Here is a 15,935-nt window from a genome sequence, read left to right on the forward strand (position 1 = left end):
CTCGCGAGAGATGGAAGACGTGTTCGAAATGCGCTTTCGGAAACAGGAAATCGAGCATATCGCAAAAAAAAACAACTGATTTAAATGTATTTTATTTTGAAAGTACAGTGATACGTCGGTTTACGAACCCCTTGGATTACGAAGTTTTTGGTTTACTGACGTTAAATTTATGAACATTTTACCTTGGCATACAAACTATTTTTCGGGATACAGACGGAGCATCACAATGAGTGACCTAGACGTTCGTCATTCATTGATGATTTCAAGGTTAGCCACGGATGGTTTGGGAACTTTTAAGTGTCGTACAGGGATTCATAGTGTCATTCGTCATGGTTAGGCACCCAGTTCTGACGATAAAGCTGCCAAAGCATACAAGGACTCATTCCTCAAGATGGTGGAAGAAGAAGGCTACGTTCCTCAAGTGTTTAATACTGATGAAACTGGCCAGTCCATTCCATCAAGCCATCAACAACCATCAGGTAAGGTAAATAAAATTGCTTTATTATACCGTACAGTTTATTTATTTAATTATAATACCATAGTGCATTTATTATACATAAAATAAGGTATATTTTGTGTAGTTTTAAGGCTTAGAAAATTACAAAGTAGAAAATTATGGGGACCTGGGAACGGATTATTCTCATTTTAATGGTTTCCTATGGGAAATTAATTTTTGGGATGCACACTTTTCGCCTTGCACACTCTGTCTGCGAACCAATTAAGTTCGTAAGCCAAGGTATCACTGTATCCTCCAAAAGCGCTCTCTCTACTCTGCATTTTCAAGCCCACCTGCTTTATTACGTTCAAGAGTAGATATAAGCTCATTATTTTTCAAGGGTCACATCTTGGAAACGGGGTGAAAACATGACCCAGAAAAGGCGGCAATGGGATGACGCAAAACAACATGAAAAGAGCTTGTTATTTTTATTCCCCCCTCATGTGCCGCGCAACCTCCATGGCGGCCTCTCGGCATTCACCAACGCTTCCCATTGGTCCATGGGCGAATGAGTTCCTCCCACCTACGCCAGGACCCAAGACGCATCTGGCGAATGTTTGAAAACATCTCATTACCGAGAAGAAGAAGAAGAATGCGGCAGTTAAGGACATTAAGACGCCGGTTTCGCCCGGAACGAACACGGTGGCGGACGTGTCTTATTTTTCTTAATTGGGCATAATGGGGATTGTTCAATTGGCACGCCAGGGCGGTGGGATTGGATAAAGTTACTGCATTCAACTGTAGAGAAATAATTTCGCATCACAAGTGGCATCTATCATCGCGTATTATACGGGCTGCTTTGTCTCAAATGATCGCAAGAGAAGACAACTAGGCCACAAAAATGACTCATAAAAAGAACATTTGCGGAGTTCTCATGTTATTGTGATGACTGACTGAACACAAACTTAGTTTCGCCAATGGATTCTATATGGCCCAGGCTCTTAAATTTATAATAATAATCATAATAATAATAATAATAATACATTTCATTTGTAAGTGCCTTTCAAAACTCTTAAGGTCACTTGAAGTCAAAAGAAGAAAAATAATAATATGACAACACAAATACACAGTCATTCAATCTTAAGCACTTTCTGCACCTCTTGGTTGTATGGAGCAGTTCTAGAAATGTCAAAATGTCTTTTTCACCAGTGGATCAGCGACGTCATGGTGAAATGCGCACGTCTGCTACAAGCTAAATGTTGAAAACAAACACGAAGCTGTAGCATCTGTTGACCAAAAGAGACTGTCTTCCAATCTTCTGTTCCATATACTGTAAATCCTCTTCAATTCCAAACAGCGGCAGTTTCACATACATACAACTGCTTCGCTACTCCGCAACAAAACATAATCCAACCCAAATATGAGAGCTGTGACCCTCTGTGTGATACAGAGCGCCGTGTGTGGTTCACTCGTCTACTTTGTCGTTGCAGTCACTCATTTTGGTGCACAGTTTGGGCTTGCACATGAGTGAAATGTTATCCTCTTGGCACTTGAAACATTCAAAACATTTTTTTTCGGTGTGTGTGTGAAACCAAAACGAGTATCTGCACGTCGGCTGATGAGTGACTCGGTCGGGCTCACTCGCCGTCGCCGCCGATGACATTTTTATGAGAATCCACTCCGAAGTGTCTCGGTTGAAAATGTCCACAAAAATGAAGATGGAATTTTGAACAGTCAGGTGACTGGCGCTTAAAGGACAACCTACACCACCGGACAACTTGCGTCCATAATTTGTAAAATCACTTCAAATGACTTCTACTGAGCGAATTTTACAAAGATTCCACTTCATATAGCTATATTTTACCTTTTAAGACTCGCCCTGAATATTCAGGAAGTCTTGTTCCTGACGTGATGTCACGTCAGGAACGCCCCTGACCGAGAAAACGACACACAATGCATTTTGGGTACTTTGTTTGGTCTGAAAACGTCATGTTGATCCGTGTTTATGGCGAAATTAGAAGGAAGACACATAAATAACGCGATGGTGAATCGTTGTGTGTTGCACCAAGACTACTATTTGATACTAGTTGACACAAATTCCCAGCGGACGAATCAGCCCATTTCCAACGGAGCTTGGGCGCCATCTTGTGCATTTTCTGGGATGCTACATTGGAGTCCAGACGGCTCGAATTGATACGGAAGGACTTCTTTCATCGATTGCAAACATTTATGCTTTCCTCTTCAGAACAATTTGAATCGTATTCATAACTGGATGAGTACCAAGAAAGCATATTCTTTGAATCTGAACTCTCTTAAGCCATTGTTTTGATTCTGGAGCAAGGCAGTTTGTGAAGGAGTATCCTGGTGTGACATCACGAATAATGGGGCGGGACTTTCTGAAAATCCCCAGTTTCGAGCACATTTTGTGACAGTCTTGGGACACTTTAACTCATTTTTATTGGTGTTTTGCATTTGGCTAAAAATATACGTTTTGGGTATTTTCGATGCTATATAACGTTTTTCTGATGTCAGTTAGGAAACAAAAAAAAAAGATCTCGGTTGTCCTTTAAGTTGATACCTTCCGCTCACTTTTTGCCTGTTCTGGCTTCTGGATTCTTAGCGACTCGACTACTCGGAAAGCTTTTGAGCCCCGACAAAGGCAAGCACCACGTAGAAAGGATGAACGCAGAGCCACGTGTAACCAAAATTGATCCGGCGGCATTTTCAGATATTCTATTTTATAACTCGGGGGCCCCGAGAGACACGTTGAGATGTTTGCGCTTCTGATTTTTAAGCTAGGACACTTTGACAAATTGCTGGCCTACTGACAAGTTATTCCTCTTTTATGTACGGGTAGTTGTATCACAAATGGACATTTTGTGCCGTTGACGAGATACTTATTGATAAGAAATAAGTTCCGCACAGTAGGAGTGAAACGCGATAAACCATGACGACTCCTCATACGGAGATTTTTTTTTTACGACGCTTTTTAAATTGTTCGATAAGTTCCACCGAATGAAAGTACTTGACTGAAATAAGAACTGACAGACCTTTACACCGCAGTACCACTATGGTATTAAACTGTAGTACACTCTGGAGACAAATAATACAGTGATACAAAGCTTACAAACTTAATTGCTTCCCAGAAAGTGTGAGTGAGGTGAAAAGTGTGTCTTCCAAACATTAATTTCCCTTTGGAAACCATTAGAAATGAGAATAATCCGTTCCCCGGTCCCCATAAAACATAATTTTCTACTAAATAATCATTAAAACTACACAAATATATCCCTTATTTTATGTATAATAAACGTGCTATTGTATTGTAATTAAAGAAATAAACTGTCCTGTATAATGAAGTCGTTTTATTTCCCTTTGTGATGCTCGTTGATGTAATTGCCTCTTGATGATATCTGAGTGAAGTTTCCGTGCTTTCTCAGCGATAATACCCTCACACACTGTCCCCTGCTAGCTGCATTTCGTTAATCCAAATCAACAGAAGTTTTTCAACCTCTTCTATTGCCTGAAACCGTTGCTTAGAGAACACAGAAACACCCTTAGCCACGCGTAGCAATGGTCGATTTAGCATACTGGTACTAGGACGCTAAATCACACATACGCAAACCTCGATGATCTACTTCTTCTGCTCGACCGTAATTTTGTTTTGTGTCCTCTTTGGCTGAACACTAGCCTGTGGTGGGGTCTTTTTTGGTCCCATGAAAGCAAAAGTATCCACTCGATAGCAAACCACGTATGCCACATATGCACTCAGAGAAAGGGGATGTGAAAAAGTAGTCCGGCAGCCTCGGTGTCGCTGTTCGGCCGTGTGGTTTGGTGTTCTTCCACCGAAAACTAGTCCGCCAGCCATTGTTGCACTCTGTGTGATTCCCGAAAATTTGCCAAGATTATATTCTTGCGAATTTAATGTTCGTAAGGCGAAAAGTTTGTTAGCTCAAGCGTTCGTAAACCGAGGTATCACTGTAATGGAGACTACAGAAATGCTAAATGCTCTGATGCTAATTGTGATGTTTCAGTGAGCTACTGCGTACACAATATTGAATCCATATTGTCGTTTTTTTACACATTTTATAGGTTTGTGCACATAATTCCGGAATCATATTTATCATTTTTAATAGCTCGATGAAAATAAGACTGTTTTTGGCATCATGCCACGTCGTCGTGGGAAGTAAAATAACATTTGCGCTACATTGCGATCACACTAAAATAACGGTAATTAATAAATGGGAGGCTATTACATCTTCGGTCGTGACTTCACCAGCTCCGCGCATTAGCGCATGCCATTAAAGATTTCACCGTATCGTTAGCATTAATGCAGGAAGATGTTAAAATGAATTGAACGCCTCCGTGGTTTTATGTTCCGGAGAATCTGCGGACGTCGCTCGTTCAAGTTGGTGATACACGGTTCCCGCGTCTCTTGTTAAAACCCCCCTACGCTACCGTTCCTATATGGCTATTTTCATTACATTTCATCCAAATCGAGCCTACCTTGAAGTGACTTGGAATTTCCCAACTGGCCATTGAAAACGCAGCGAAGCAAAAGCACTGACAGGTTAACCCGCTCTTGACCCGCGGGCGCATACTTTTGATTGACATAAAGCAGCCACATGGTGACAGCCGACGCTGCTTTCCTTGCAGCCATTGGATAAAAGCCAAGCTGGACTTGGAGAGAAGTGTCTGTCCTGCGGTGTTTGGGCTTTAAGAAAGAAAAGAAAAGGTAGAGGCATTCGAAATGCGTGGCAGTGTCTCTCATAAGGTGGTACGAACAATGATGTGCACTCCGGCGTACAATGGGACACCTGGTCCCTCTGTTTAATGCTTTTGCGTGCTTATTCCTCCCTGGAATGGTCGCAAATATGCTAGCAACTGTCAGGTCACAGCTCGTAAAGGAAATTTGCAGTGGATTGGCGAGCGACAGAATTCATGTTCAGTGATACATTGGCTTATGAACTTAAATGGTTCCCAGAAAGAGTGTGTAAGGCGAAAAGTGTGTATCCCAAAAAATTATTTCCCATATGAAACCATTAAAATGAGAATAATCCGTTCCCAGGTCCCCATAAACATAATTTTCTACTTTTTAAATTTCTAAGCCTTAAAACTACACAAAATATACCTTATTTTATGCATAATAAATGTGCTTTGGTATTATAATTAAAGAAATAAACTGTACTGTATAATAAAGTAGTTTTATTTACCTTTGTGATGGTCGTTGATGGCTTGATGGAATGGAGTGGCCCGTTTCCTCAGCTAAACACTTGATGAGGAACTTAAACTTCTTCTTCCACCATCCTGAGGAATGATGCCTTGTAGGTGCTTTCTCTGTGATAATTGTATGTCGTTCTTTTTTTTGTATTTTTGTATGTAGTCGTATTTTAATTGTATGTAGTTCTTTTTGCATCAAGTGTACAGATGGCTTGTGTGGGTTGTTTGTGGAGCCTGATTGGTGGGATATTTTAACCTTGCAGTTTACACTCTGCCTTTGAAAGTTGAAAATCTCACTGTCGTCTGCCTGTCTCTTTAATGTTTAAACCACCGCCCCTCACTGCTGCATTCTTGACTAATCACGTGGCTTTAACCGAAGACTGGGATTGGGGAATAGTGGACAAAAACAGTCGGCTGCCATTTTGTTGTTAGGAGAACGGGCTCGTTCGCGAACTACACATCACTCATTGTGGCAGCTCCGTGTGTATCCCGAAAAATAGTTCGTATGGCAAGGTAAAATTTTCATTAATTTTAACGTTTGTAAACCGAAAAGTTCGTAAGCCAAGGGGTTCGTAAACCGAGGTATCACTGTATATGGTAATTGCCCCATTCATACCGATTGTCAAAACAAACTCAGGTTAAAAAAAAAATTCTTCTCGAGGTTACAAATGGATATGGAGTGGTGAAAGAGAGCGGAAGTATCATGGCGGGGCGAGAGGTCGCCACCCTACTTTGTCAACATTTTCTGATGTCGCTCAAGGCTATCCCGGAAAAAAACACCTTCCATGTCGTAACCTCTTGAGGTCACGCTATGAACTCTGCGGAGCAAATCCGTCCTTTTCCTTGAGCCAGGTGGATATCTAGGAGGATATCCAAATCTCCCCATTACGTTTACTCTTAAAGGCTTTCTGATATCTATCTATCCGGCTATCCATCTATCCACCCATTTCTATCTTTATATCAAGTCAAAGTCAGCTTTATTGTCAAATATGCTAATATGCATGACATACATCACAGATGAAATATCAAACTATCTAGCGAGCTATTTAGGTAGCTAGCTCACTATATAGATAGATAAATTTGAATACACACGCTCCCCAACTTATGAAGAAAATACGTTCCGAACGGTCGTTCGTAAGGTGAATTAGTTTGTAAGTTGCTGCAGTGCTATATTTTGTATGGAATGTATGTTTAAGGCTTATACGAGTATCTAGCTAGCTATTTAGGTAGCTATATAGTTATATATTGATACATTTGAACACAAACGCTCCCCAACATACAAATGAAATACATTCCGAACGGTCGTTCGTCAGGTGAATTTATTCGGAAGTTGCTTCAGTGCTATATTTTGTATGGAATGTTTGTGTAAGACTTATAAAGTATGTTTAACGGTTGTATAAGTATCATGTATTGGTTTGTACTGAAAAATAATCATTTAATAATATATATGCTCTATAAATATATGTACATGTACAACTGGAGAGAATACTACATATTTTACTACAAAAATGCTGATATGTACCGTTGTTTGTAACTCAAATGTTTGTAAGTAGGGCAACGTCTGTACATCTATTCCACTGACAGTTTCCCCTAGTCAAACGAGACATTCTTCTTCGTATATAAAATTAATTTGCTTGTTGTTTTTAGCCGGCCGTTGTACAGTTAGCATGTGTCCGCCACGTACGTCATGTCGAAACAGCACATGACGTTAAACTGCACGCAGGTGGCATGCGCTAAACGGCGGGTGACTGACCCTAATGGTCCGTAATGATGCTGCTTTTCTTGTATTGCTCCGTGTGCAGCCTGAGACCCTCCCCCATCGAGCAGCTTTGACCCGTCTCAGCACTTATTTGCTATCCGTGATATGGCTAGCTGTGAGTTGGGACTCGGAGGTGATTGCAAAGAAGGTCAGCTTAAAAAAAAAGCATGAGCGGAGGTGTGAACGGTTTAGGGTGAAATGGAGGATAAAAAAATGGCTGCAGAGATCAGAGGTTTGACACATTACTGGCCTCTATTTCACTCATGTATTATTACTTCAGCACGCGAAAAGACTTGCTATAAATGATGTCCGATCTGGCAACATGGAAGATTTTTATAAATCACTTTTGACGCTCACATATTTTTTGTAAAGCCTTTCCGACGTGTCAAACTAACTGGTCGATAATCTTATGAGAGCATCGTACGAGTAGGGCGCGAAAGAGGATGAAAAGACAACATAAAAATAACTACTATAGAGCCTTATAAAGTGGTGTGCCTTATAAGTGGAAAACTTTTAGCTACAGTAAAGTCTCGTTATATCGATATCGGATATATCGATAGTCCCGGTTATATCGATACTATTTCTATGCACGCACGGAGAAAATTACATGCAAACAGGGTCGGATATATCGATAGTCCCGGTTATATCGATATTTTTTCGGACTCCCTTGAATATCGATATAACGAGACTTTACTGTATTTCGATTTTGTATTATGAAACCTTCATTGAAGGTGCGCCTTATAGTCAAGTGCACCTTATATATGGAAAACATTTGAAAATACATAATTTATTAGGGGTGCGCCTTATACTCCGGTGCGCCTTATACAGGTAACATCCGACTTACGACCGAGTTCCGTTCCGACCAAACGGTTGTAAGTCAAAATGGTCGTAAGTCGAAATACATTCAAAATGTTGACTAGAGACTTGTCGTACGCGTTGCCGGCCTGCTAGCGCCGGCCTGCTAGCATGTTGCAGGCCGGGTGTAGAATTAAAATTTTTAAAATAGTGTTGTGGAGGTCGTGGTCGTAAGTTGAACTGGTCGTAAGTTGGATGTTACCTGTAAACCGAAAATAGATTAGTTTTTAACCAAAATGTGTGTGTATATGTATATTTGTATATGTAAATGTTTTCTCAAGAATTTGTTTTTCTTATAGAAAAACACTAACGCAGTGCGTTTCATTCTTAAATGCCATAATGTGACATTTAACGTCTGTCATTCAAATTATAAGGTTTGTTTTCTCCTGTGTATAACATTCGCACCATAATAAAAAGTGCGGGTGTTGACGATGCCACAAGTGACACCGCCCTTGAAACGATCCGGTTCAGTTTTTAATAAAATTTCCCATACTGGATGAGGTTCAAATTGTCAACATTTCAGCAACTCGGGCAGGCTTTAAAATCACTTGACCAAATTACTTTTTTTGTCCCAGTGGTAAAGGTGATGCATAACAAATAGCAACTTTGCTATACAAGTAAAAAAAAACAAACTGTCATAAGCATAATTGCAGCAATTGAGTTAATTACTACCCGCTTGAGCTCACAGTGCCACTTTTGTTGTGTAGCAGGCGTAAAGTTTACGTAACCAGTCAAGAATGCAAAAGGTGAGCTTCCCTCAAGGCAGATCCTTTTTTTTGACAGCTTCAAACTCTCACCGCTATCAAAATACATCATCTTTTCCTCAATGTAGCCCGACGGCTAAACGTGAGGCAAAGTCTCATAGGCTCCGGCGTGAAACATTATACAATTGCCAATAAAATTTCCAAGCTAAAGCCTTTGGCCTTAAAACCTTAACACATAGATGTAAAATGACCTCACTTGTCAGGAAACACCCTCTTAGCACCGCTGGGATGAAGTGGGTGGGTGGGAATAGTTTGTTGAAGTCAGTCAAATGGCTTCACGGAGATTTTGTCCTGCCTTTATTTTTAGGAAATTCATTTAATACCATCTAACAAACAACAAGGTAATATTTGAATGAATCCAAATGGCGACGTACAGTGATACCTTGGCTTACGAACTTACGAACTTTCCCAGACAGAGTGTGTAAGGTGAAAAAGGTGTATCCCAAAAATTAATTTCTCCTAGGAAACCATTAAAATGAGAACGATCCGTTCCCAGGTCCCCATAAAACATAATTTTCTACTTTCTAATTTTCTAAGCCTTAAAACTACACAAAATATAACTTATTTTACGTATAATAAATGTGCCGTGGTATTATAATTAAAGAAATAAACAGTATCGTATAATAAAGTCTTTGTATTTACCTTTGTGATGGTCGTTGATGGCTTGATGGAATGGAGTGGCAAGATATATAGCTAGACAGCTAGCTAGATATATAGCTAATAGATAGCAAGTATAATAGATAAATACAATTTTTCTAAATATATGACACACCTAAGGCGCTACAGTAGAGGCTGGGGTTACGCAGTACTTTGGGCTCTGGAGTCGATGGCTGCTGACATTAGTTGCGAGACCTGTTGTTACTTGACATATAAGGCACACCGTAGCATAAGGAAAAGAAAATCAACGAAATATTGTGGTTTACATGGGACAATTTGAAATTTTGTTTGGGACTTTAGCAAGCATCATGCTTGATTTGCTTCCGTGGGCCGAATAAAATGAAGTGGTGGGCCAGATTTGGCCCCCGGGCCTTGAATTTGACACCAGTGGTTTAGAAGGTCTGCGAATGCTAAGCGACATGAAATGCCTTCCCGCCATGTTATTGATTGGCTTATTAGACACGAGCATCTTTCGAAAATAACAATGGTGTGTCACGACGATACCTAGCGTCACTCAATCAGTCGGACGCTACTCTTCTCTGCGCTTAATCGGATTGTCAAATCGCCAATTCTGCATTGATCTCTTTAGAAGTTATCCTCTAATCCTTTTATGAGGAGTGGCAATTATATTAGTTTGACATTGAGTCAATATTTAGCGCCACACATTTGAGGACCCCTATTGGCTGATTGGTGTTTATTGAAACTTGTTTTATTGGCCGCTGAAAAATCAGTCGGAATGACATGAAATATGTCACCGCATGGATGAAGAGATCCAATCTGCTAGCGAGCGACGCTATGCGCAGGTAGCACTAAATTTTACGTCTGTCTGACCACGATCGGTTTCACGCCAGCAGCTGCTCGGCTTGTCGGGCTTTTCATTTTGGTGCCGTGGCGGCAGCTGAGGAGCCATTTTGGCGCCTGATGTATTTAACAGCTGGTGGTGCCAGCGCCCCGGGTTGGACGTGGGAGGATGAGGTCGTGTGTCGAGAGAATTTTATGGACAACAGGCACGCTGCCATAAGCCAACATAATATTTAAAGACAACCAACACCTCCGGACAAATTGCATCCATGATTTGTAAAATCACTTCAAATGACTTCTACTGAGCGCACTTGACAACAGATTCCAGCGCATATAGCTATATTTTACGTTTTAAGACTAAATATTCAGGGAGTCGTGTTTTTGAGTTGATGATGATTCCTGAAGTGACGTCACGGAGGGAACGCCCACGACTGAAAAAGCGACACATAATGCCTTTTGGGTACTTTTTTTTGTTTGAAAACATTGTGTTGATCGCGTAATTAGAAGGAAAACTACATACATCATGCAATGGTGAATCGTTGTGTGTCGCAGCCAATTAGGGTAACACGCATAAAGAAGGTGAAAGTTGACACAAATTCCCAGCGAATAAATCAGTCCATTTCCAACGGCGCTTGTGCGCCATCTTGTGTATTTTCTGGGCGCTACATTGGAGTCCAGTCAGCTCGAATTGATACGGAAGGACTTCTTTAATCGATTGCAAACATTTATTCTTTCCTCTTCAGAACTATTTGAATCATATTCATAACTGGTTGAGTAACAAGAAAGCATCTTCTCCGAATCTGAACTCTCTGAAGCCATTATTTTGATTCTGGAGCAAGGCAGTGTGTGACCAATAGTGACATCACGGACAAGGGGTCGGGAATTTCTAAATCTACTCAGTTCCGAGCTCATTTTGTGGCAGTTTTGGGACACTTTAAGTCATTTTTATTGGTGTTTTGCATTTGACTAAAAACATCAGCCTGCGTGTTTTGGGTATTTTAAATGTGATAAAACATTTTTCTGATGTCAGTTAGGAAACAAAAAAATGGTGTCGGTTGTCCTTTTAGGGAAAAAAAGGGAGTATTCACAGCTTCTGAGATCTGAATCTGACCTAAAAATCACTTTTATACTGCGGCTTAAAAAGCCCCATCTGCATTCAAGCCACTGTGTAATGCCCCCCCCCCCCCCACTACCCCCTTTTTTTCGAGCCAGAACAGGAAAAAGCTGGCTTGAGTTTACAGCGCAGTTCCCCCTCTGGGGCAGGTATGCACGTGTGAGGTGAGGCAATAAAACACTTGTGCATTTTTCAGACTCCAGTTTCTGTTCAACGTAGTGTGGAAAATGAATTTTAAAAATGGTATCTGATGCCCGTTCGTGTGTTTATAATGCGAGTTCAAACTCAGTGGGGGGCGGAGGGGAGAGGGGGTGGGTCACCGATTGCAAAGCACGAAAATAATGCAAGTCATAATTCACATTTTGTAAGTCAAACAAACGTAGAACTGCAAAGGGGACGTTTATATGGCCAGACGCAGAGTCCGAAAAAAATATGGTGCCTGTAATCCACCATAATTGCTCCCAATATTAAATAATAATAATAATAAATCAACGGCCTGTTGCTACCGAGGGTTTTAATTCTCACTTGGCATCCTTAGTCCTACTTTAAAACTGATATTGGACTGGATTGGGTGTAATTTTTTCATCTCGCAGTGCAGAAATTTACATTTCACAGCAGCAAAGTTATGAAAGGAAGAGGAAAGGAAAGAAAGAAGTAGAAAACAAAATACAGGAGCTGCTGGAAAGGCAGCCTCTCTCGTCAGAAAAACAAAAAAATAACAAATAACATGACAACACAGAGTCATTCATTCTTCAGCACATTATGTTCCCTCTTTGTGACATGAAGCAGTTCTAGATGAAAGAGGAGAGGATCACACAAATGTTAAGTTGATATGTTAGCATTATAATAATAATAATACATTGCATTTATAAGCGCCTTTGAAAACTCTCAAGGTCACTTTACAGTCACGGGATATTTATTTTGGGGTGGGTGAGCAGCGGCAGCCACACGCGTCATTGTTTACTCAACCTGGAAGTAACTCAAATACGTAGATCGAAAGCTAGCTAGCCAATAGATAGCTAATAGATAGCTAGCTAGCCAGATAGATAGCCATATATCAAATAGATAGCTTGCTAGCCAGCTAGATAGCAAATCGATAGCTAGCTAGGTAGTGAATAGATAGCTAGCTAGGTAGCTGGATAGCAAGATAAAAAAAAAGTGAAGAGAGTGTTGGGGTAATTCTCTATACGAACATCTTTAAACGTCTTTTTGCATCGTTTGTTTTTGTTTTGGACTTGCTGATACGTCATATCTTGCCTGCCTTTACATGATGTCACATCCTATCACATCACATCCTGTCCGTCTTCCATAAATGCTCTCCCAGCGCGTCAATCTCTCTCTCTTCCGACTTCACAATGTGCCTGCTGTCTACAAGATTAAAATAACTTATTCTGTTCAACACCTGTCTTCCTGCTGATTTCTCACCATCCCACTTCTAACACCCTGAAAAGCGATGAACCCGGAACGAACGATCACTTTTAACCCATCAGAGAGGAACAAAGAAATAAAAATAGTCAAAAGAAAAGCTAAATGGCGACCGTCTTCCCATTAAACTCCGCCCCTTTCATGGATGCCTGTTGACTAAATAATTAGATTGTGATTCAACCCATGTTTCTATCAAGTTCTTTTCTACCCCTCAACCGACATTGCCTTTATATTTTCTTCAACCTCGCAACCCGCTACGCCCGCTCTCTGAGGTTACGCTCTTAGTCCGGGGCAAATTACACGGCGTGTCGCCTATCCCGTTTGTTTTAAGGAGAGTCTGCGGAGATGACGAGACAGCTGAATAAATGTAGGAAAGAGATAAACATTTGAACGAGGACATGCCAGGTGGATGGAAGGCATCCAAAAGAACACTGAGATGAATCAGACTGTCAGCTTTTCATACCCCCCCCCCCCACCGCCCCCTTCCATGAATCCAGTTTCTTCTCTAACCTCACATTAAAAGTCGATGATGTCATTGGACGTCTTGCTATTCAAATCAATCACATGATATCAAATCTCCGTAAGCTTGTCAGGAAAGTGATACTGAAGAGATTTTTGAGCTGACATTTTCTATTATTGTTATTTTGTTTTTGAGGGAGGAGAGAGGGGCGGGAGGTTGGCGGTGATTAAAGCAAGTCCAATATTTCCTCCTCCCTTCCATTTCCTGAGGGAAATAAGAGGCTATTTTGAAACTAAATGCTCCACATGTCAAATGTATGATAGATAACATGAGATTTAAACCAATAAGGCGGTCAAGCTGAGGGTGGAAAAAACACAACCGAAACAACAACAAAAAACATGACCTAGTCCTGATCATAATAATAATAATAATAATAATAATAATAATAATAATAATAATAATAATAGTTATCATCATCGTAATAGTTATCGTCATCGTAATAGTTATCGTTACCCGTACCGTTACCGTAATCGTACAATATCGAACAATATTGAACAATAAGAACAATAAAAAAATATGAACAATAAGAATAAGAAGAATATTAAGAATAATCAGAATAAGAAGAATAATCAGAATAATAAGAACACATTTCATTTATAAGTTTTCTGTGAGTGAATAGCGGCAGCCACATGGGCCAGCGTTCACTCAACTCGGAATAACACAAATAGATAGAAAGTTAGCTGGCTAATAGATAGATAGCTAGATATCGAGTTGGCTTAAGTTCATTCTATCTCCTTATATTATGTTACAAATTAGCTAGATAGGTATTTACTAATAGATAGCTAGCTAGATAGCTACGTAGCTATTAGATAGCTAACTATCATTTCATCCATATTTATATATCTAACTAATAAATAGCTAGCTAGCTAATAGATAGCCAGGTAGATCGCTAGCATGATAGCCAGATAGCAAGCTAGATAGCTCAAGTGAGCAACATAATGTAAAAATCATACTACATTTCATTTTCATTTATTTCAAAAACGTTTCGAAATTAAATGTCTTATTATATTATATAAAAGGCGCAACCGCTCCGCAGTCCCCTCCTTGGTGAAAGTAGTGGCCAAAAAATGCTGAAAAACAATAACTGAATGACGTCGCATGCTCGTAAATCCAATCCCTGGTTCGATTGAGACGTCACATCGGATGTCACGAGGTAATCTCCTTGTACGATAAAATGGCAATTACAAAAGCCGAGTTCGTCGTCGCGTGTATTCCGATGTCAATCATACATCAAACGTTTTGCACTTGACTAAAAATATCAGCCTGCGTGTTTTGGGTATTTTAGATGCTCTAAAACGGTTTTCTGATGTCAGTTCGGAAACCGAAAAATGGTTTCGGTTGTCCTTGGAAGCCCAATGCGCCCGAACCAAATTTGGATTCGAAAGGAAACATTAGCCGCGGGTACTTCCGATTCCAAAGCACCACTTTGCCGACAACTACAAATTGTCAGCGAATTTTACTCATTTCTTTCAGCCCGCCATTCGGCGGCCATAACATGTTATCAAGGAGTATCCATCTCCTTTGAAACCCCGCCCCCCTCCCCCATCTCGCTTTCACAAGGCTTTCACATTAAAATGGCATTTCATGCATCTATAGCGTGTGCCAGTCAGCCTCTGGTTTAATGGGCTGCCGCTTTCTGCTAAAGACATTTGCAGAGTAAATAAGGGATCCTTTTCGAATACCGCAAACGGGGGCCGCCGCCGCCGCCTCTTAAAAAATCGTCACCGGCTTCGTCATGGTCTTGTGGGCCGAAAGCTGTGGTTAGGAAATGAAAATGGATGGAAAATCGGGAGGAGGGTTTAGTTAGAGAGGAGACAACAGCGATAGAGGTCAGAGGTGGTACTCGTTGGACAAAATAAACCAGATTTTATATTCGCAATCGCTGCAAAATTGATCATGTTATATTTGTAAAATATTTGGCATGATTCTGTTTTTGTTTATTTTAACTCACTGCCATTACGTTACCGTGCGAAAAAATCGCCAATACTGCTCGTGGGAAACAGTCACACACACACACATACATACATATACACATGCACGTACACAAATATGTTAACAAATAATAACAAGTGGTTTAACAGTGTATTTGACAGTAGCGAGCCAAAAGGGCCTTCAAGGCCTTCTCTGCGGGCCTAAAAATATTTGAATCACAAACTGATTAATTGGTTCACTGCCATCCCTGAATTTATTCGAGAATTGAAAAGATGACATATAGCGGTATTCCCAAATTTGTTCGGGCTTTGTTTTTTTTCATGCAGGGGTGACGATAAAGCGCTGGTCAGACCTCTGGAAATGTTTTTTTTTTCCTTCCATGAGGTGGCAGCATTTGCCTTTTGTCCATGTTAGCACTTTGTTACAGCTTTAGCTGTTGTTCAAGCGCTATATCA

General features: G+C 40.5%; 1 protein-coding gene across 1 annotated transcript in view; it reads left to right on the plus strand.

Moving 5' to 3' along the window:
* Positions 1-7,946, plus strand: part of ints9 (integrator complex subunit 9) — a 146,321-nt gene extending 138,375 nt beyond the window's left edge. The window contains exon 19 of the transcript XR_016118383.1: positions 7,930-7,946. The gene's annotated coding sequence lies outside the window, so the exon portion shown is untranslated. The remainder of the gene's footprint in view (positions 1-7,929) is intronic.
* Positions 7,947-15,935: the final 7,989 nt, after the last annotated feature.

Source organism: Hippocampus bargibanti, linkage group LG19, assembly GCF_051943395.1.
Source record: "Hippocampus bargibanti isolate YZ-2025 linkage group LG19, ASM5194339v1, whole genome shotgun sequence".
Lineage (NCBI taxonomy): Eukaryota > Metazoa > Chordata > Actinopteri > Syngnathiformes > Syngnathidae > Hippocampus > Hippocampus bargibanti.